The 21,356-nt window shown below is 38.8% G+C and overlaps 1 long non-coding RNA gene across 1 annotated transcript; it reads right to left on the reverse strand.

The window, feature by feature from the left end:
* Positions 1-11,200: 11,200 nt before the first annotated feature.
* LOC131006569 (uncharacterized) lies at positions 11,201-13,371 on the reverse strand. The gene is made up of 2 exons (XR_009095593.1): positions 12,096-13,371; positions 11,201-11,493 (listed from the first exon to the last, which is right to left on the reverse strand). It is a non-coding gene; the product is annotated as an uncharacterized LOC131006569 (long non-coding RNA).
* Positions 13,372-21,356: the final 7,985 nt, after the last annotated feature.

A 21,356-nucleotide genomic window follows, 5' to 3' on the forward strand; every position in this document is an offset into this window, starting at 1 on the left:
CTACCATGTACTAATAAACATATTATATTGACTTATCAGAATGCCACCAAAGAGAGGACGTCCAAGAGGTGGGAGAAGAATCCCACAAAATGATGAAAGAGGTCCAGAACCAGGGCCAGAACCAGAAATAGCTCCACAACCAATACGGCCAGAACGTAGAATAGAGGAATTGTTTTTACGTCAAAACCCACCTGTATTCAGCGGTACAGGAGATCCAGCTGAGGCTGAAACTTGGGTGCGTGCAATCGAACGCATCTTCAACTTTCTGCGCTGCACCGACCAGGAACGTTTAACCTGTGTATCTTTCCAACTGACGGGATCGGCTGACTTCTGGTGGGAAGCCAGAATAAAGACAATGACAGCTGATCAACTAGAAAACCTCACCTGGGAGCAGTTCAAGATTGGGATATATGATAAATATATACCCAAAAGTTACCGAAAGAAGAAAGAGATGGAATTCTATAACCTGAAACAGGGGAGGATGACGGTTACATAGTATGATAGGATGTTTTGCGACATGTCCAGATATGCCCCAGAACTAGTTGATACAGACGAGAAAATGGCTGAAAAATTTTATGCCGGTCTGAGGCATGAAATCAGGATGGCTTTGGCTAGTCATGGAGGGTTGTCGTATACTGAATCCCTCAGTAGAGCTCTAGACATTGAGGCAGCAATGCCATGGGAAAGACCAGTGGCAACACCTATGCCACCACCCCCACAAGCCCAATCCCAGAACTACAAAGGGAAACGAAAATGGGAAGGCAATTACAATGGCCAAACTGAGAAGAAACCATGGCAGGGACAACCACCCCAGCAACAGGGCTTTGGAAGGCAAGTTGCTCCTAATCAGGCGGGGAACAACCAACAGAATACTTCACCCTGCCCAAAGTGCAACAAAAACCATGGTGGAATCTGCAAGGCTGGCAGTGATAGTTGTTACATCTGTAACCAGAAGGGGCATTATGCAAATCGTTGCCCAAATAAGCAACACGGGATGAGCTTAAGGCCAAACCCACCATTCCAAGCCCCACATATGAGAGCTATCCAAGCGCTACCCCAGCCACGTCATCTGCAATTGCCGCAGCCTCAACAATCACATCAACCACAGCTGCCACAACCACAGCCACGTCAGCAGCAACAAAAGATGCAACCGTATCACGCAAGAGCCTATGCTATCAAACAGAACCAGCCCGAGAAAAACCAGGGAAACCTGGCAGGTATGGGCATGCTACTCAACACACCTGTTGTACTTCTGTTTGATACGGGTGCTTCACATTCTTTCATTGCAAGTGCATGTGTGGACACCCTAGGACTCAAAATAGAAAGATCTAATCAGGACATGAGTATCTCTTCACCAATAGGAGGAACAATGACAGTAACGCATGTTTGCTCGAACTTAGAATTGAACATAGGATCACTAGAGGTCATAGCAAACAACGTATATGTTATACCGATGTCGGACGTAGATATAATCCTAGGAATGGATTGGCTAGCTGAAAACTACGCTACAATCTTATGCAAGGAGCGGAAGATCTCTTTCAAATTTCCAGAAAAAAATGCTTGGGAATTTCACGGGATAAGAATGGGTAGGAGAATACCAATTATATCCACCCTACAAGCAAGAAAGATGATGAATAAGAAGGACTCTCAGGCATTCCTCGTGTACCTAAACGGGAAAGCTGAGACAAAAAGAGCAATTGAAGATGTGGATATCGTACGAGAATTTCGTGATGTGTTTCCAGAAGACTTGCCAGGATTGCCACCTAATAGGCAAGTGGAATTTACCATAGACTTAGAACCGGGAGCGGCGCCAGTATCAAAGGCACCGTATAGGATGGCTCCAAAAGAATTGGAGGAACTAAAAATTCAATTGCAGGAACTACTGGACCTAGGTTTCATCAGACCTAGTGTATCCCCATGGGGAGCACCAGTTTTGTTTGTCAAAAAGAAAGATGGCACCTTGAGAATGTGCATTGACTATAGAGAGCTGAACAAGCTAACACTCAAGAACAAATATCCTTTGCCAAGGATATATAGATGATTTGTTTGACCAACTTAGGGGTGCGAGTGTATTTTCAAAAATCGACTTGAGATCTGGCTATCATCAACTGAAGGTCAGACAAGAAGATATACCCAAAACAGCTTTTCGAACAAGGTATGGCCACTACGAGTTCGTAGTTGTGCCATTCGGGCTAACAAATGCACCAGCTGTATTCATGGATCTCATGAATAGGGTTTTTCACCCCTACTTGGACAAGTTCGTCTTAGTGTTCATAGATGACGTCCTCATCTACTCCAAAAATGAAGAAGAACATAAAGAGCATTTGAGGACCACTCTACAAACGCTAAGGAATGAACGACTCTACGCCAAATTCAGCAAATGCGAGTTTTGGCTGAGAGAAGTCACATTTCTAGGACACATCGTATCATCAGAAGGAATCAAGGTAGATCCTGCTAAAGTGGAAGCAGTACAAGAATGGAAGTCGCCAACAAATCCAAACGAGATCAGGAGTTTCTTAGGATTGGCTGGCTATTATCGAAGGTTTATTGAAGGATTTTCGAAAATAGCAAGGCCAATGACGCAACTGCTCAAGAAGGGGAACAAGTATACTTGGACGGACGAGTGTGAGGAGAGTTTCCAAAAACTCAAGAAGATGCTAACTACTGCGCCGGTTTTAGCAGTCCCCGAACCAGACAAAGAATATGTAATCTACACGGATGCGTCCAAAAATGGACTAGGTTGCGTGTTGATGCAAGATGGCAAGGTAATAGCATATGCATCACGACAACTTAGACCTCATGAGTTGAATTATCCGACTCATGATCTGGAACTAGCTGCAGTAGTACATGCATTAAAAATCTGGAGACATCACCTATATGGAGTTAGGTGTGAGATTTTTACTGATCACAAAAGTCTGAAGTACTTTTTCGAGCAAAAAGATCTAAACATGAGACAAAGGAGATGGCTCGAATTAGTAAAGGACTATGACTGTGGTATTAACTACCACCCAGGCAAGGCTAATGTAGTAGCCGACGCATTAAGCCGAAAAGTCTCGTCAAAATTAGGACATCTTCTCACGAGAGAAGTTGAGCTTATAAAAGAATTTGACAAGATGAAGATAGAAGTGATTAAACCACCTGGAACTATAGCAGGCGTTGTTGAGACAATACCTAGTTTAAGAAAAATGGTGGTAGAAGCACAAAGAAAGGATGAGAAGATGGAAAAATTACGGGAAAAGATAAGATTAGGAGATCTCAAAGATTTCCAAGAAGTACCAGACAATGCCATACTCTTTGAAGGAAGGATATGCATTCCTCAAGATGAAGAACTTAAGAATAAAATCTTGAGCGAAGCCCATGATACCCCTTATACTGCCCACCCGGGAAGTACTAAGATGTATCAAGATCTAAAAGAGAATTTCTGGTGGGAAGGAATGAAACGAGATGTAGCCTCGTTTGTTGAACGATGTCTTGCTTGCCAGCAAGTGAAAGCCTTACACCAAAGGCCTTACGGGGAACTACAACCCTTGGAGATACCAGAATGGAAATGGGATGATATAGCAATGGACTTCGTCACAGGATTGCCAAGATCCAAGCGAGGTAACACGGCTATATGGGTCATTGTGGACAGACTTACGAAGTGTGCGCACTTTATACCAATCCCAATCACCCATGGATCCAACAAGTTAACTCAACTTTATGTTAGAGAAATTATGCGTTTGCACGGAGTGCCAAAGTCAATTACATCGGACAGAGATTCCAAGTTCACATCCAGATTCTGGATCAGTTTACAAAAAGAACTGGGCACAAGATTGAATTTTAGTACAGCTTTTCACCCACAGACAGATGGTCAGCCTGAAAGAACGATTCAAACATTGGAGGATATGCTGAGGACAGTAGTGCTAGACCAGGGTGAAAACTGGGAGCACATTTTGCCACTCATCGAGTTTGCATATAATAATAGTCACCAAGCGACTATCGCTATGGCACCCTACGAAGCACTGTATGGGAGAAAGTGTAGATCGCCACTTTATTGGGATGAAGTGGGCGAGAGAAAAATCCTAGGGCCAGACACCATAGGTGAAATGATTGAAATCCTTCGCCAAATCCGACAGAGGATTAAGGAGGCCCAGGATAGACAAAAGTCATATGCTGATAAACGCCGAACTGACTTACAATTTGAGAATGGAGAAAAAGTCTTTCTGAAAGTTTCTCCATCAAAAGGGATCATTAGGTTCGGAGTTAAAGGGAAACTTAGACCCCGATTTATAGGACCCTATGAGATCCTAGAAAGAATAGGCCCAGTGGCTTACAGGCTGGCATTACCGCCAAGCCTAGGAAATGTCCATAATGTTTTCCACGTATCACAACTTAGGAAGTACGTTTTCGATCCAAAGCACGTGATATACCAAAATGAGATGATCCTTAATCCAGACCTGAGCTATGAAGAAAGACCAGAAGCAATTTTAGATAAAAAGGTGCAACAACTCCGAAATAAATCAATCACCTCAGTGAAAGTTCTTTGGAGGCACCATGGACAAGAAGAAGCTACGTGGGAGCTCGAAGACAAGATGAAAGAAAAATATCCAGAGTTGTTTAACGAAGGTATGCAAATTTCGGGACGAAATTTATTTTAAGGGGGGTAGTATGTGATGCCCCGCTCTTTTAAATACATATTAGATTAAATATGTGCATTAGTTATAAAATTCTTTTAATTATTTATGGTGATTATTTTGTTCAGATAATATTATTTCAGCAAAAGTCTGTATAAGAGATACAGAGCTGCGATTTAATATTCAGTCATGAATGAAACCAATAATTAAATTTATTGGTTTAACTATACGTTTGAGACTTTGTTTTACCAGTTTATTGATTTAATCAATATTATTAGAAAATTTAGATTTATAACCGATTTTATAAATCGTGTTATTTAAATCAAATTGCTAGAATTATAACTTGAGATCATATGCATAATAATTTTATTATTTCGCGTTATATGTGTTAAGGTATTAAGTCGCGAATTAATTCCGACTTTCACGTATTAAATCTCAAGATTGAGGATTTAATTTATATAAATACGACGAGTATTTATTAAACGAGAATTGGAGAATTATTACAGGAACTAGGAGAAACTAGATCACGGCACTACACGTATGTCTCGATTTTTCATCCAACACATCAATTCCTACACTATTTACTATACTATTTACTACACTATTCCCTACACTATTCCACCTTCCCCTCAACGCATCATTACTGCAGCAATTTTTTTCAAACCTGCAATATCTCCCCTACAAGCAGCTGCACCTAGCCGATAAAGCCACAATATCAGGAAAAGATAATCACGCCGAGAGCAAATTTTCAAAGATGGCAGGAGAAAATCTTCAGCAATCTACAATTTTGTCAAAAATGGCAGCCACCAAGGTGTTCAAAAATGGCAGCAATATTTCTTCAACATTTGCTGCCACCAACCACCTCAACCTCTCTATAAATAGAGCTCCATAGCAGCCTACAGATACACACAACCAACAACTGGTATCATCACTACACCTATTTCACTCCCGCAAAAGCAATACTCCATTATCTTAAATTTCTTAGTTGTAAGAGCTCAAGTGAGCTCCCTTCGCCGGACCGTTTATTCGCCGACCGGTCACTAGGCTCTGAACCGAGAACGTGTACTCGTTCCTCCATCTTTAGGCTACCAAACCCAACAATCGAAAGGCCGAAACCTTCTCTATATTTTCCCGACCAAAGGCCACAATATCCTTCGGAGGCCAACGTCGAATTCCCGACTTAGCCACTGGCCAACTTACGGCCTTCGTTTCTCACTATCCTTACGACGCAAAAGGATCAAGAAACCACCGTTGTGTAGCCTGATCTACCTCGCACGAGGAAGACTAAGTTGTAGACCTTCGCGGCTAAACCCCATCGCGGAACGACGACCAGAAAAACCCCCGGCGAACAACTTCCATTAGTGCTCACTTGGACAAGGGTAAGTTGACGCCCTTGTTTCGATGCATTCCCGTTTCTATTATATTATGGGAAATTTCTGGGGTATATATGGGAGTGTGTTGAATATTTTTGCAAAGTTTCATGTCATTTGAACTTTGTTTACTACCCTTTTAAAATTCAAGAAGTCTACTGTCAGTATCTGCTGAAACTGTCGTGAGGCAGATGATTAGGTTAATTATTTCAGTAACCATATGTTGATATTTAGCTCTCAAATTTTTATTCTATGAAGATATATGTGTTAGCTATCTACATATAAAATTTGAGCTCATGCAGGTAACGTTTGCTATTTTTCAAAAATCTGGACTTTCAGTTGGCAGAAACTGCCGAATCTGGTAGGCGATGGGAAAATCGCTATATCTCTTAAACTACTTGGAGTTTTTCAACATACTTTTTTTTAATTAAACTAGACTCAAAGAGGTTTCGATTGATATAAAATTAGACTCCATACGAGTTCGGAGTAAAAGCAGTTTATTAGTTGAAGTTGAATATATACAGTCTTGTTGAGATGGAAATGATTCAAAATAATTCCTATTAAGGATTTTAAAGTTTTATTGTTGATAAAATATCACTTTTAGTTTATAAATGAGCTATTGAGATATATAAATATTTTGAGAAAGATTTCATGAGAACTTGTTGGTAAAATTATATTAGATGGAATAGTTGATAAATGAAATATTAAAGATTTATTAATTAAATGGTTAAAATATTAAAATTATTAGATCTTCTCGAAATTTTCTTTTTATAGTTAACTCCTTTTATTATTTTAAAATATTTTTACAAATGTTCCTAAAATCTCACAATGAAATTTTCATCAGGAATTAATGTTTAGAATTTATTAATGACTTATTAGTTCTTTTAATAGTAGCTATATATATATATTGATTGGCATTATTAAATGGGGGAAAGGAAAATATTTTATGAATTATTCTTTATTTATAATGGATAAATAAATGAATAATATAAAATGGGCTTTCCTACATCCTCAAAGATACATGAAGTATTTCGATAAAAGAAGAACGATTGTATATGAGTTAGATACAGTCGTTTAAGGAAATATGGGTAGTTAGAGAAATGAGTGAATAGTGATTCACTGCATTTGTTGTTATCTTTTCTATTATTCACTCGAACACATGTTTCGTGTTATCAAAGGTTCAAATAAACAAAAGCGCCTGAGTAACCTATCGCGCTAAGGAAAGAGAATCATTGTCTTAAGTAGCAAAACACTGCAATCAGGTAGGCATTACTTTCATATATATCAAATGAGTTTAACTGTTACGTTCAAGCAAGTTATTTCATGACAAAATCTTTGAATTGAAGTTATTTCAAGTATTGTCTTGCCATAAAATATTTTAATTTCAGTATGATATCTATCTGATATGGCTTTGCCAGTTATCATGTAATCGAATTCGGGTCTTGAGTAGTTGATAGCTATCCTGCCTTGGCTAGTGTACACCAGTGACCGTGAGTCATCTAGCGGGTTGGCCGGTCAAGTGACCGTGAGAGGTGGCCACCTCTCCGGCACACAGATTCAGATATGATAGATTACAAAAGAACTTAGTCTGATCAGACGAACTTTAGAATCACAAACGAATTTAGTATGCCTGGGCCTTTATAAGTAAAAATCCCTGGTTATACTATTGAAATGGCATGACAATTTACAGTTATTAAGTATGTATATGATTTTCGGCATATGTCTACTGAGTACTTTGTACTCAGCCCTGCATGTATTTCTAAATGTGCAGGTTGAGCAGTGATGAGTGATGATGGGGTGTCGTGCGGAGCTTTGTCATATTTACTAAATAAACTCTTGGCAATACATGTCTTCGTACATGTATCACGTTCTCATTTCCGCTGCGAACACTCAGTTATGATGCAGTTTATCCTATTATGTTGGATTGTCAAATCAAGTTATTGTATAAACACTTAAATCGGATACTCATGACCGATTACTCGTTATTATCTATATATATGTGTGACTTATTCTCATATGATGTCTAAATCTTAATTTAATTCATTTATAATTATTTATCACCCCTTTCTGTCCCCTCTCCTAATTTCCCTTCCCTAGTCACGGTTTCCCGGCTTACCTATCCTTAGTTAAGTCCGGTCGTGACAAGAAGTTTCCACAGGTTTCCTGGGGTTCGTGGCTTTGGGAACCGTTTATTCCAGTTCGACGTTCGTTGGTCTGTTGGCGCCTCCTTCATGATAGAATGCCTACCTATGATCGTCTTATTAAACATGGGCTTGTTACACCTAATTGGTGCCCGATTTGTAGGAGCAATGAGGAGACTGTGGATCACACTTTTTGGAATTGCGTGCAAGTTCGAAAAGTGTGGGAGGTTTTTTTAAATCGGTTTAATTTCCCGCAAGCTCTTGATGAATTAGACATCAAAAGTTTTTTGGTGATTGCGTGGAATAGGAATTCTAGTTCTCAGGTGCAGAAGTTCTGGAAGGCTGGCATAATTACGATTATTTGGGCGGTTTGGACGCAGCGTAACAGTTGTATCTTTGATAATAAGCATTTCTCTTACACGCAAGTTCTTCACGTGGCAAAAGTGGCCTTTGTCGAGATGGAGCAGAACTTCAAGCATTTGGGACATATAAATAACGAGTGGGCGGATTATGTGGTTCTTCGCAAGATCGGTGTGAAGGGAAGAGCTGCGCCACCGCTGAATCTCATTTCGATTAGTTGGTGGACCCCCCTCTCCTTCTTGGATGAAGGTGAACACTGACGGCTCTGCTTTGGGGGCGCCGGGAGCTATTGGTGTTGGCGGCGTTTTCAGAGATAACTGGGGTTGGGTAAGAGGTTGTTTCCATTACAAGCATGGCACTGGTTACGCGTTTGAGGCAGAGTTAATGGCGATGATCACTGCTATTAGGATTGATCATGCTAGGGGTTGGTTTCGTCTCTGGATGGAAGCTGACTCGACTTATGTTGTGAGTCTTCTTCAAGAAAGATCCAAAAAGGTGCCTTGGCGCTTCGTTGCTCTTTGGGAGAATACTTTGCATGTGCTGGATAACTTTCAGCTCCATGTCACGCATATATATCGTGAAGGAAATAAAGTGGCGGACATCATGGCGAATCCTGCCCGCTATGAAGGGTGGTGGCCTCACGAAATTGAAGAGATAAAAAATGCAGCACGCTTGGACATGTGCTCTCTTTCGCATGTTCGCGTTGCATGATTTGTGCCGGCGTTTTTCTTCGCACGGGCCTTGGTTCCACAGGGGGTGGAGTGCTGCTGCGGTGACCTTCATGGATGCGCAGCCTTCGAGGGATGTTCTTGATCAGGGAAAGGAGACTTGGTTGGATGAAGTGGTTGCTCGGGTTCGGCTTCGTGAGCATGCTACGCAGTCTGCTAGGACTGCGCTTCGTCGGGTGGTTGCGGTCGGGTGTGGCTGGAGCTTCACGGCGGCGTTGGTGGTTTTGGATGTTGATCTCTCGAGTGGTGTTTGTTAGGGCGGCACACGGCCTTTTTTCAAGCTCTGGGTGCGCTCGGGCTTGGGGCTGTGGGGTGCGTTCTCGTTTGGTTGCAAGGCGCTGGGTTATGATGGTTTTAACCCTTCGGCCTTGAGTATTTTTGTCACCAACTGGACCGTCATCGTGGAGTTGGTGATGGGTTTTTTAGCCCGTCGTAGTTTGACGTCGTTTCTCGGCTGGTTCGATTGTGCTTGGGTTGGGTTTGTTTGCTTGTGGGGTGGCGGAAGGGTCCGAAACTTCTTAGGGGCAATGGTTAGGCCGGAGCTCCTAAAGTCGTTTCACCTTTCGTTGCCTGTTTTGGTTGTCTCTTGTTTTTTGCTTCTTCGTAGACGGGTACTCTTTTTCCTTGTTAAGGTTTTTCCCATTGGGTTTTCCTTAGCAAGGTTTTAATGAGGCTCAGCTCTTAGTCTGCTTTCTGTGCTTTCAAGGGTTTCTTTTTAGGTTTTCTTTTTAATAAAATCGCTATTTAATAATATTAAGCATAATAAATTAAAATTGAAGAAAATATAATTAAAAATTATAATAAATTAAGAGTGGTACACGGTGGTACACATAAAATAGTGGGACATATGATCTCATTTGGCAAAATCTAACATTGATTACAAAAATTACTGCAATTCTTGGCATAGAGATGGTCACTATCATAAATATTAACAGCCATGATCATAGTTTAAGTTTCCAGACCAGTCACTAAATTAACTATATGAATGATGTAATTACAGTTGAAATTTAATATTTCATTTATACTAATGCCCAAATTGAGAAATATGAAGATGGCTTTCACTGAATATTTTCCACATGTATCAATTTTGATTAAATAATTTCCCCCTGTGACAAGCCATGGCTACTGCTCCAGCGATGGTACTGATGATTTTTGTGATGAACAAGAACAACAACAAATTCCATTCAATACAGAATTTAATTTTAATTAAAAACTAAAACAAACTGCAGAACTGATATTTTAATAACTTCAACAAAAGTGATATCTTGATATAATTGTAGAAGTCGTTGAATTGATAAATATATTTTGTAGTAGGTTTCAGTTTTCAAGATTAAAACATTAGTTGTTGCTACTCATCATATAAATCATCACTACCACGTATGGGCCGAGCCGTATCACATAAATTAATTGAGGACGTAAAAATATTTATGGAAATGTTTATAGATTTGATAAATCCATTAAAAATAATCCACCAATATGAAATATAAAATTGAAATAATCTAATAAAACGAAAAATAAATTGAACAATAATCTATCTAAACAAAATATCAAGGTACGAGGACATTTAAATGCGTTTTGATTAATGAATACCATTACATGTATGTTGAAATAAAAGACGGAATATTGCCAGAAATAGAAAGTATCTGGATTTTCATCAACTAAATATTTTAGTTAAAGATTGATTTGAATAATAATAGTGATAAGCAGCATAGGATTCCTGAGAAGTCTGCTTGAAAAGTACATGGCAGTGCACGTTGTGTGGAGACAACAATATGTGGATGCCATCAACCCTTCCAATTATTAATATCACACAAAATTACAAACCAATTATTTTTTTAACTACTCAAAATTAAATGATCCCCTCCAAATTAAACAACTATACTTATTGTATTCTCGAAATATACCGACACCATTTTGCATGTTTTTCATCGAGGTCGAGTGTCACACCCCAATTCTTGAATGAATAAATATAATCGAGGTGTGAATAATTCATAGAAATAAACAAGGAACAACCTTGTTAAAACCCGAATAATAAGATAACGAGTCGGGCTAGGCCCCTTTGGATCACAAGTTTTGTTTCATGCTTCTGACAACCGACATTCATTAGCATAAATTTAGTAGTGCAGAGTCTAAGCTCGGTCAGATATATCATTTGTAATTTAACATGAAGATCTTTAGTTGGGAAAACAAAAGACTGATATGAGTAATTGCTACAGCGGAAGTCTAACATAGAAATTTATCTCTAGCCTCAGCTCCGTCCCGTCAGCACCGGCCAGCCAACCTGAAAACATTTGAAAGTATTTTTGGGCTAAGTACTAATGTACTTAGTGGGCATGCATTTTCATAAACATTTCATTATTTTCTTAAAGACAGTTTATCCAATCATAATTTACATAACTTAGAAGGTTTTAAAATGAAATAACTTCTAAGCATGTTAAAACATTTTCTTTCATTTGTGCGCACATGTCACACTCCCTTTCCGTTACTCGCTGTGATCCCGGACCTTTTAGCCACCGACGGATCCATTTCTCCTTCTTACTTGAACTGAGGGCGTAACCCAGTCAAGTTCCCATTTGGGACCCAATGCTCCGGAACACATCCCGTCGAGCACCCTTATAACGCCTCATACATACATGATTAGTGCCCGAATGGAGATCAACCCACCGAGTCAGCTAATAGGTGTACACAATTCTCAAATAACGTGTTAGGTCAAGAGAGAACCTCGATCGATTCATTGTTGCGAGCCTTAAACGGAGCAGAGTGCACAAAATATTTTATTGGATAAACAGTTTGCATTTTATTGAATAAATAATTTGCATATCATTGAAACATTTAGAGCTTAATAACTCAATCATACTTTATACATTTGGAAAGTAAGCCCACCTGGTTAGGCAAAGCCTGAAGATCACAATCACATAAACTCATCTCGGGAAAGCAGCGCTAATCCCCTTGGTCACAAAGCCTACAAGAAATTCTATTCTTAATAGGTCTCGTGAAGCTAATCTTAAGTCATGGTGTTGTGCTTATTATTTTATGATTCACTTAGCCGGGTTTTTAAACTTTAATGAATAAATAATTGAAACAATTCTCTTGAGTTAAGAACACCAACAATATTCTTACTCGACTTTCTTAAATAATTGGAATTGTAATTAAAACCAATTAAATCATGAATATTTTTATTGCAAAAATAAATGCAATTTCGTGTCATGCTTAGCATATAATAAGTAATTTAAAATATGCACTTTCTAATAATAATAAAATATTATTATGAAAATTAGTCTTTGAAAATAATTAATCAAACTAATTAATAGTTCAATTAATTAAAAATAAGAAAGCCCAATTTAATTAATTGAAGGCAGTCCAAAATCTTTAAATAAAATAGGGCCCAACACATTTATTTAAAACAATGGCCCAGCTGAAATTTTTAAAACAAAAATTGGCCCAACCAAGGAGCCCAACTGAAGAATTAAAACAAAGAAATCAGCCCAACTCAAAGCCCAACATCTAAGCCCTAGCCCAACACCCCCAAGCCCAAACCTAGCCTAGCCCAATTTTCCTTTCTTCCTCCCCCTTCAAACACACGCACACACAAAACACACGCACATACTCAGCGCCGCCCCCTTTCATCCCCCTCTCTCGGCCTCTTGCCGCCGCGCCACCAGACGGCAGCGCCGTCGGCGGAGACCGGCAGTCCGCCTCCTCTTGCCCTCATCGACCTCTCTCCCTCTTTTCCCTCTACCTGCACAACCCGACGGCCGCAGCAGCTGGAACCAGCCACCGCCTCCATCGTCCTCCCAGCGACAGCAGCTAAGCCAACATCACCGGTACCCTCTTCCCCCTGTTCTCTCTCCTCCTTGGCGACGACGGAACGCCGCCGCCTCCCTCGGTCTCTCTAAGATCGCCTCTGCTCCTCTCCTTGACAGACGAACAGCAGCAGCCATCGGCCACCACCGTTGTCGATCTCACCATCTCTGGACCACCGATCGACCTCAAAGGCCGAGACTGCCGTCGCTCCCTCCGCCGAACAGCCCCGCTGTCCAGCCGCCGTCCACCCCCCTCTCTCTCTCTGGATCGACGGGCAGCAGGAGCATCAGGCCACAGCCGCCGTCGTCCTCCGTTCAGCCCTCCACCCAAACCAGCTCTGGCCAACCCACCTCATTCTCTCCAACCGTGGCCGCCGCCGTCCTCTCCTTCAAAACTCCAACCGACAGCAGCAGGAGAACCACCGCCGCCGACCGCATCTGACTCCCTCCCCACTGACTCAACCCAGCAGAAACACAACACTGCAAGGTCTCGACCCTTGTTCCAAAACAGGGGCAGCAACCCGATTTTACACGACAAGGCTCAAGACTCCATTTTTCATAAACAACAAATCTCCTCCTCTACTTTTCTATCATTTATGCTCATAAATGTATGCACAGATTATGTATATATGTATACCAATATATATATATATATATAAAAGTTGTGTAAATGAAGCTCAGTGAATGGATGTCGCTTGTGATTCTCAAATTTGAAATTTTAGAATATGAAGTAAAGAATGGGTACGTTTCTGACTTTGATTCAAGAGAGATAATATAAATGAGTAAAAGAAAGAAACCTTTGATTGGATTTGTTGCTGCGAACTGAATCTACATTAATGGAGCTTTTGCACTTGAATTTGTTTTCTTGGTATGCTGGTACCGGAAGGTAAGCAAGAAGATGGAAGGATGGAAGCATTTATTGTAGCTTGAAAGCTTCATTAGGCTGGGCGGCTAGTGGGTAGGCTGGGCGGCTAGTAGGTAGGCTGGGCGGCTATGAGCTAGACTTTTGGTGTGAATGAAATAAAGCTGCAGGGAGGGTGTCGTAGGTAATGTAGAGGTGTTGGTATTTGGTGTACTTGTATCTTACAAATGTGTATATATGTCTATGTATAAATGAGTACCAATGTAACTTTCTTTATTGTATAATGTAGGAATAATAGATGTAGTAAAATTGTAATGGGAATGTAATTAAATCCTTGGTGCATTTATAAAAGGAATTCCTTTCAAATCTTGTTAATTAAAAGCTCGTGAAAATGCTTAAATGCTTAATTAAATAAATAGGCAATGCATATAAATTTAATAACTAAATTTACAAATACTTTTTTTTTTAAATCATTTTTGTTGGAATTAAAATAAATTCATTTTCTTAATCCGGCGTGAATCTTCTTAAATCTAAGTTCAAAAATACTCTAAATATAGCTACGAGGAAACGGGGTGTTACATTCCTCCCTCCTTATAAAAATTTCGTCCTCGAAATTGCATACTTGGGAAATCTAGTTTGGAGTACTAGACATTCACTATCAGTGGACCTACATAGCTTGATGCTTATCACATTTTCTAATCGTGAGAATGCTACGTCTCATGTCTCGAGAACTGTTGACAAACGAACTCATTCTAATAATATTGTGCTTATTGTGATGGAAGAAAAATCTTATTGTGGCAACTACATAGTGAGAGTCTATACATTGGAATGACGCTCTACTCAAGGTCAAAAATCTTAATTGACAATCACCGAGATCTTAGTCATGTGGGCTGGCCAGACCCAGCACGGCGAGTCACTCAGTCAAATGGGAGCTTCGCCCCCAATCATGTCAACATCTTATCTCTTATAAGGCTCTAATTGAACTTCTAACTTAAGCACTTACTTCTAAGTACTTCAATCATAAATCATTGGTACCATATAAATCCATTCTATGCCGTTCTAGCGGTGCTATCACGACTAACATTCTTAAGACATTCTTGGGTGGTTCTCAAACGGTTTGTAAAAGAACTCATCATTCTAATCATATAGGCAGTGAAGTTAAAATGATAACATAAAGCTTTCTCATCATTCATACATACATACATACATACATACATATATTTGCTTTCTTTGAAATTTTGAGTCATATGGACATTAAATGTCCCTTTCATGAAAAACTTTGTTTATGCCGGAAAGATTCAAGGAATCTAACTCGACCATACATACATACATACATTGATTCGTTAAGGGCTCGGGTTGTCCCAAACACAAAATACATTCATTGAGTCGTTATGGGTTCGGGTAATCCCAAACACGACAAAAAGCATTCACATAACATCATAAACATAAGGCGCACATTTTCATGAAAATTTTCATAACTTTGAATATATATATATATATATTTTTTTTGAAACTATTATCGTACCTTAGTTGCGGCAGTGTGACGGCGAGCTGAGGGCTTCTGACATTCTTAGAAGTCTAGAGATACTATTCTAGACTCGACATCAAAAAGCTTATAGTTATCAGAGACATGAAAGAAAACTTATGCTCTGATACCATTCTGTCACACCCCAATTCTTGAATGAATAAATATAATCGAGGTGTGAATAATTCATAGAAATAAACAAGGAACAACCTTGTTAAAACCCGAATAATAAGATAACGAGTCGGGCTAGGCCCCTTTGGATCACAAGTTTTGTTTCATGCTTCTGACAACCGACATTCATTAGCATAAATTTAGTAGTGCAGAGTCTAAGCTCGGTCAGATATATCATTTGTAATTTAACATGAAGATCTTTAGTTGGGAAAACAAAAGACTGATATGAGTAATTGCTACAGCGGAAGTCTAACATAGAAATTTATCTCTAGCCTCAGCTCCGTCCCGTCAGCACCGGCCAGCCAACCTGAAAACATTTGAAAGTATTTTTGGGCTAAGTACTAATGTACTTAGTGGGCATGCATTTTCATAAACATTTCATTATTTTCTTAAAGACAGTTTATCCAATCATAATTTACATAACTTAGAAGGTTTTAAAATGAAATAACTTCTAAGCATGTTAAAACATTTTCTTTCATTTGTGCGCACATGTCACACTCCCTTTCCGTTACTCGCTGTGATCCCGGACCTTTTAGCCACCGACGGATCCATTTCTCCTTCTTACTTGAACTGAGGGCGTAACCCAGTCAAGTTCCCATTTGGGACCCAATGCTCCGGAACACATCCCGTCGAGCACCCTTATAACGCCTCATACATACATGATTAGTGCCCGAATGGAGATCAACCCACCGAGTCAGCTAATAGGTGTACACAATTCTCAAATAACGTGTTAGGTCAAGAGAGAACCTCGATCGATTCATTGTTGCGAGCCTTAAACGGAGCAGAGTGCACAAAATATTTTATTGGATAAACAGTTTGCATTTTATTGAATAAATAATTTGCATATCATTGAAACATTTAGAGCTTAATAACTCAATCATACTTTATACATTTGGAAAGTAAGCCCACCTGGTTAGGCAAAGCCTGAAGATCACAATCACATAAACTCATCTCGGGAAAGCAGCGCTAATCCCCTTGGTCACAAAGCCTACAAGAAATTCTATTCTTAATAGGTCTCGTGAAGCTAATCTTAAGTCATGGTGTTGTGCTTATTATTTTATGATTCACTTAGCCGGGTTTTTAAACTTTAATGAATAAATAATTGAAACAATTCTCTTGAGTTAAGAACACCAACAATATTCTTACTCGACTTTCTTAAATAATTGGAATTGTAATTAAAACCAATTAAATCATGAATATTTTTATTGCAAAAATAAATGCAATTTCGTGTCATGCTTAGCATATAATAAGTAATTTAAAATATGCACTTTCTAATAATAATAAAATATTATTATGAAAATTAGTCTTTGAAAATAATTAATCAAACTAATTAATAGTTCAATTAATTAAAAATAAGAAAGCCCAATTTAATTAATTGAAGGCAGTCCAAAATCTTTAAATAAAATAGGGCCCAACACATTTATTTAAAACAATGGCCCAGCTGAAATTTTTAAAACAAAAATTGGCCCAACCAAGGAGCCCAACTGAAGAATTAAAACAAAGAAATCAGCCCAACTCAAAGCCCAACATCTAAGCCCTAGCCCAACACCCCCAAGCCCAAACCTAGCCTAGCCCAATTTTCCTTTCTTCCTCCCCCTTCAAACACACGCACACACAAAACACACGCACATACTCAGCGCCGCCCCCTTTCATCCCCCTCTCTCGGCCTCTTGCCGCCGCGCCACCAGACGGCAGCGCCGTCGGCGGAGACCGGCAGTCCGCCTCCTCTTGCCCTCATCGACCTCTCTCCCTCTTTTCCCTCTACCTGCACAACCCGACGGCCGCAGCAGCTGGAACCAGCCACCGCCTCCATCGTCCTCCCAGCGACAGCAGCTAAGCCAACATCACCGGTACCCTCTTCCCCCTGTTCTCTCTCCTCCTTGGCGACGACGGAACGCCGCCGCCTCCCTCGATCTCTCTAAGATCGCCTCTGCTCCTCTCCTTGACAGACGAACAGCAGCAGCCATCGGCCACCACCGTTGTCGATCTCACCATCTCTGGACCACCGATCGACCTCAAAGGCCGAGACTGCCGTCGCTCCCTCCGCCGAACAGCCCCGCTGTCCAGCCGCCGTCCACCCCCCTCTCTCTCTCTGGATCGACGGGCAGCAGGAGCATCAGGCCACAGCCGCCGTCGTCCTCCGTTCAGCCCTCCACCCAAACCAGCTCTGGCCAACCCACCTCATTCTCTCCAACCGTGGCCGCCGCCGTCCTCTCCTTCAAAACTCCAACCGACAGCAGCAGGAGAACCACCGCCGCCGACCGCATCTGACTCCCTCCCCACTGACTCAACCCAGCAGAAACACAACACTGCAAGGTCTCGACCCTTGTTCCAAAACAGGGGCAGCAACCCGATTTTACACGACAAGGCTCAAGACTCCATTTTTCATAAACAACAAATCTCCTCCTCTACTTTTCTATCATTTATGCTCATAAATGTATGCACAGATTATGTATATATGTATACCAATATATATATATATATATATAAAAGTTGTGTAAATGAAGCTCAGTGAATGGATGTCGCTTGTGATTCTCAAATTTGAAATTTTAGAATATGAAGTTAAGAATGGGTACGTTTCTGACTTTGATTCAAGAGAGATAATATAAATGAGTAAAAGAAAGAAACCTTTGATTGGATTTGTTGCTGCGAACTGAATCTACATTAATGGAGCTTTTGCACTTGAATTTGTTTTCTTGGTATGCTGGTACCGGAAGGTAAGCAAGAAGATGGAAGGATGGAAGCATTTATTGTAGCTTGAAAGCTTCATTAGGCTGGGCGGCTAGTGGGTAGGCTGGGCGGCTAGTAGGTAGGCTGGGCGGCTATGAGCTAGACTTTTGGTGTGAATGAAATAAAGCTGCAGGGAGGGTGTCGTAGGTAATGGAGAGGTGTTGGTATTTGGTGTACTTGTATCTTACAAATGTGTATATATGTCTATGTATAAATGAGTACCAATGTAACTTTCTTTATTGTATAATGTAGGAATAATAGATGTAGTAAAATTGTAATGGGAATGTAATTAAATCCTTGGTGCATTTATAAAAGGAATTCCTTTCAAATCTTGCTAATTAAAAGCTCGTGAAAATGCTTAAATGCTTAATTAAATAAATAGGCAATGCATATAAATTTAATAACTAAATTTACAAATACTTTTTTTTTTAAATCATTTTTGTTGGAATTAAAATAAATTCATTTTCTTAATCCGGCGTGAATCTTCTTAAATCTAAGTTCAAAAATACTCTAAATATAGCTACGAGGAAACGGGGTGTTACATCGAGATTATAAACTTATTACGTACACGTATAATTCAATCGCATGTTGTACTAATCGGACTCGAACAATTATATGAACCACTTTCGTTAGGCGAAAACATTTCAGTTTTTTTGGAAAGTACATAGTAATTCGACATTTTTTCAATCAAATATATATATTTATTTATATAGCTCATTCTTTGAGTATTCTATACTCCATATTTAATCTCGTGCTACATAAATAGAAATAATATTTTATATTATTGGTGGGACTGAAGAGTTTGGAGTTTTCTTGCCTGGCATCTCTTCATGCCTATATTTTTAACTAATTGGAGAGAACACTTACTATATTTTGTCGCTGCAAAACAGCTTGTACTCTACATAGGATGTAGATTCTCTCTCTCTCTCTCTCTCTCTCGTAAAATACTAATAATTTTATGATTCACCTGTGAATTGTATATTGATAATAGTTTACTCCAAAAGCAGTTACCTTTTCCCTCCCTTTTTATATGAAGCTTCGCTTTTCTTTTCTAATAATTCATATTGATATATTTCTATTGACATTTGAGAAATGCAAAAGTTTATTTTTGTTAATATAGCTAACGATTTAGGTGCTTCCCCCGTCCACAAAAAAATTGACTATAATTTACTTTTTGATTCGTTCACAAATAAATCATGACTTTCATTTAGACTACAATTCCCCTCACATTTAAATTGAGATTATTACCCTATCATATTTCATTAAAATACGTGGTTAATGAAGTAACAAATTCTTTGTGGATAGATAAAAGGTGAGGTGATGGAAAAAGGATATTTTAGGTGGTGTTAATGGGCAAAAATGCTCCATCCCTTATCTTTTTTTTGAAAAATGTCATCTCTTATCATAGAAAGCAATATATGCCCTAAAAGACTAAATTACCCTTAATTGGGTCAACATCAAATGTAATCATATGACACTTCTTACACAATCTTACACACTCATTACTTTCAATGCATTTTTTACAAGAATTAGTGATGTTGACCGAATTCATGGTTTTGAGTGCATTAAAAATTGTGTTTTTTGTTTGTATTATTTGTTTTAAGTGCATGCATGCATGCGAATTTTTTATCCCCCCCCCCCCCCCTTCCCTTTTTTTGCCCTTTTTCTGGGACATCATTCATTATTAATGTGGAGTGGAAATTAATGTGTCCGAGTGTGTGTATGTATGTATATATATTTTTGAACGTTACTATTAAGACCTAATATATAACACTATATATATATATATATATATATTTATATATACCAGAAATCTCAAAATCAACTGTGTATAAAAAAGGATCTTTTGAATTTAAAAGTGATTACATTATCAAAACAATAGAAGAAACAATTCCTCTAAAAGGAGGATATGATTCCTTTAATCTTTTATCCGAAAAATTAATAAAATATCACCAACAACAAAAGTTTAAATTTCTTCATGTTGGTCTTGTTCAAATTGGAATTAAACCATTAACAAGAGATGGACTAAATGTCTGTGCTTTAACGATGATTCGAGATGAAAGACATCTTGGACTTGAAGACTCTCTTTTAGGAATAATTGAATCATCACTTTGTGATGGACCAATTTATTTCTGCTGTTGTCCTAATTACCCTGTTTCGTTAACAGATCCAAACATTTTGGATTCGTTAACATTAAAAATTAAAACAGAAGACTTTAAAATGAAAGCAGGAAGTGAAATATTGCGCTTGTATATAGAATTCATTATAAAGTAATGAACACGACAATTTCAAGATTTAATATAAAATCTAAACAAATTAGCTCAGAAAAGGGTGAAACCACTCTATTTTTAACAGATCTAAAAAAGGGTAATATGGCCATCCCTAAAATTATTCAATGAAGTCAAATTAGTCTCCCTGAAGTCTGGCAACTTGAGAGCATAGCTCCACCTGTTAAAGCAGAAACTCGAAAACTTGAGAGTATCATACAGTTCGTAGATGGTGATGCTGAAATTAGATTTTCTTCTCAAAGAAAATTTAGAATAAAACTAGATGAAGAAGCTAGGTGCTCAACGTCTTCAGTTCCCTTAACTGAACAAGAAAAAATTAGTATTTTAGGAATTCATAAAGTTCATGAACAAGTTTCTCAACCTAATTACCAGGTTGAAATGCCTGAGAGTAGAAGCTCTAAAAAAACCCCTGGTTCTCCTACTTATTCTAGTATGGGATGTTCTGAGTTCAATGTTTTTGTTATTAAAAATAATCCTATTTCTAAAAGAATACAAAAATGCCTTAATAAAAATAAAAACATTAACAAGAGAAAATGGTTTTTGAGTTATCTCTCTGAAAAACAGAGAAATCTTTATTGTATGAGATTTAATGAATGGTTTGAAAAATCATGTTCAAAAATAGATTTGTTCTTCTGGTTAGAAAACTTCTATTTTCAAGAAAGGAAAAAAGAATTTCCAAATTTTAATGATAATGTCTTCCTAAATGTTTTAGAAGAAAAGTATAAAATACTTATCCATGAAACGAGAGAAGAATTAATTGAGATT

Source organism: Salvia miltiorrhiza, chromosome 1, assembly GCF_028751815.1.
Source record: "Salvia miltiorrhiza cultivar Shanhuang (shh) chromosome 1, IMPLAD_Smil_shh, whole genome shotgun sequence".
Lineage (NCBI taxonomy): Eukaryota > Viridiplantae > Streptophyta > Magnoliopsida > Lamiales > Lamiaceae > Salvia > Salvia miltiorrhiza.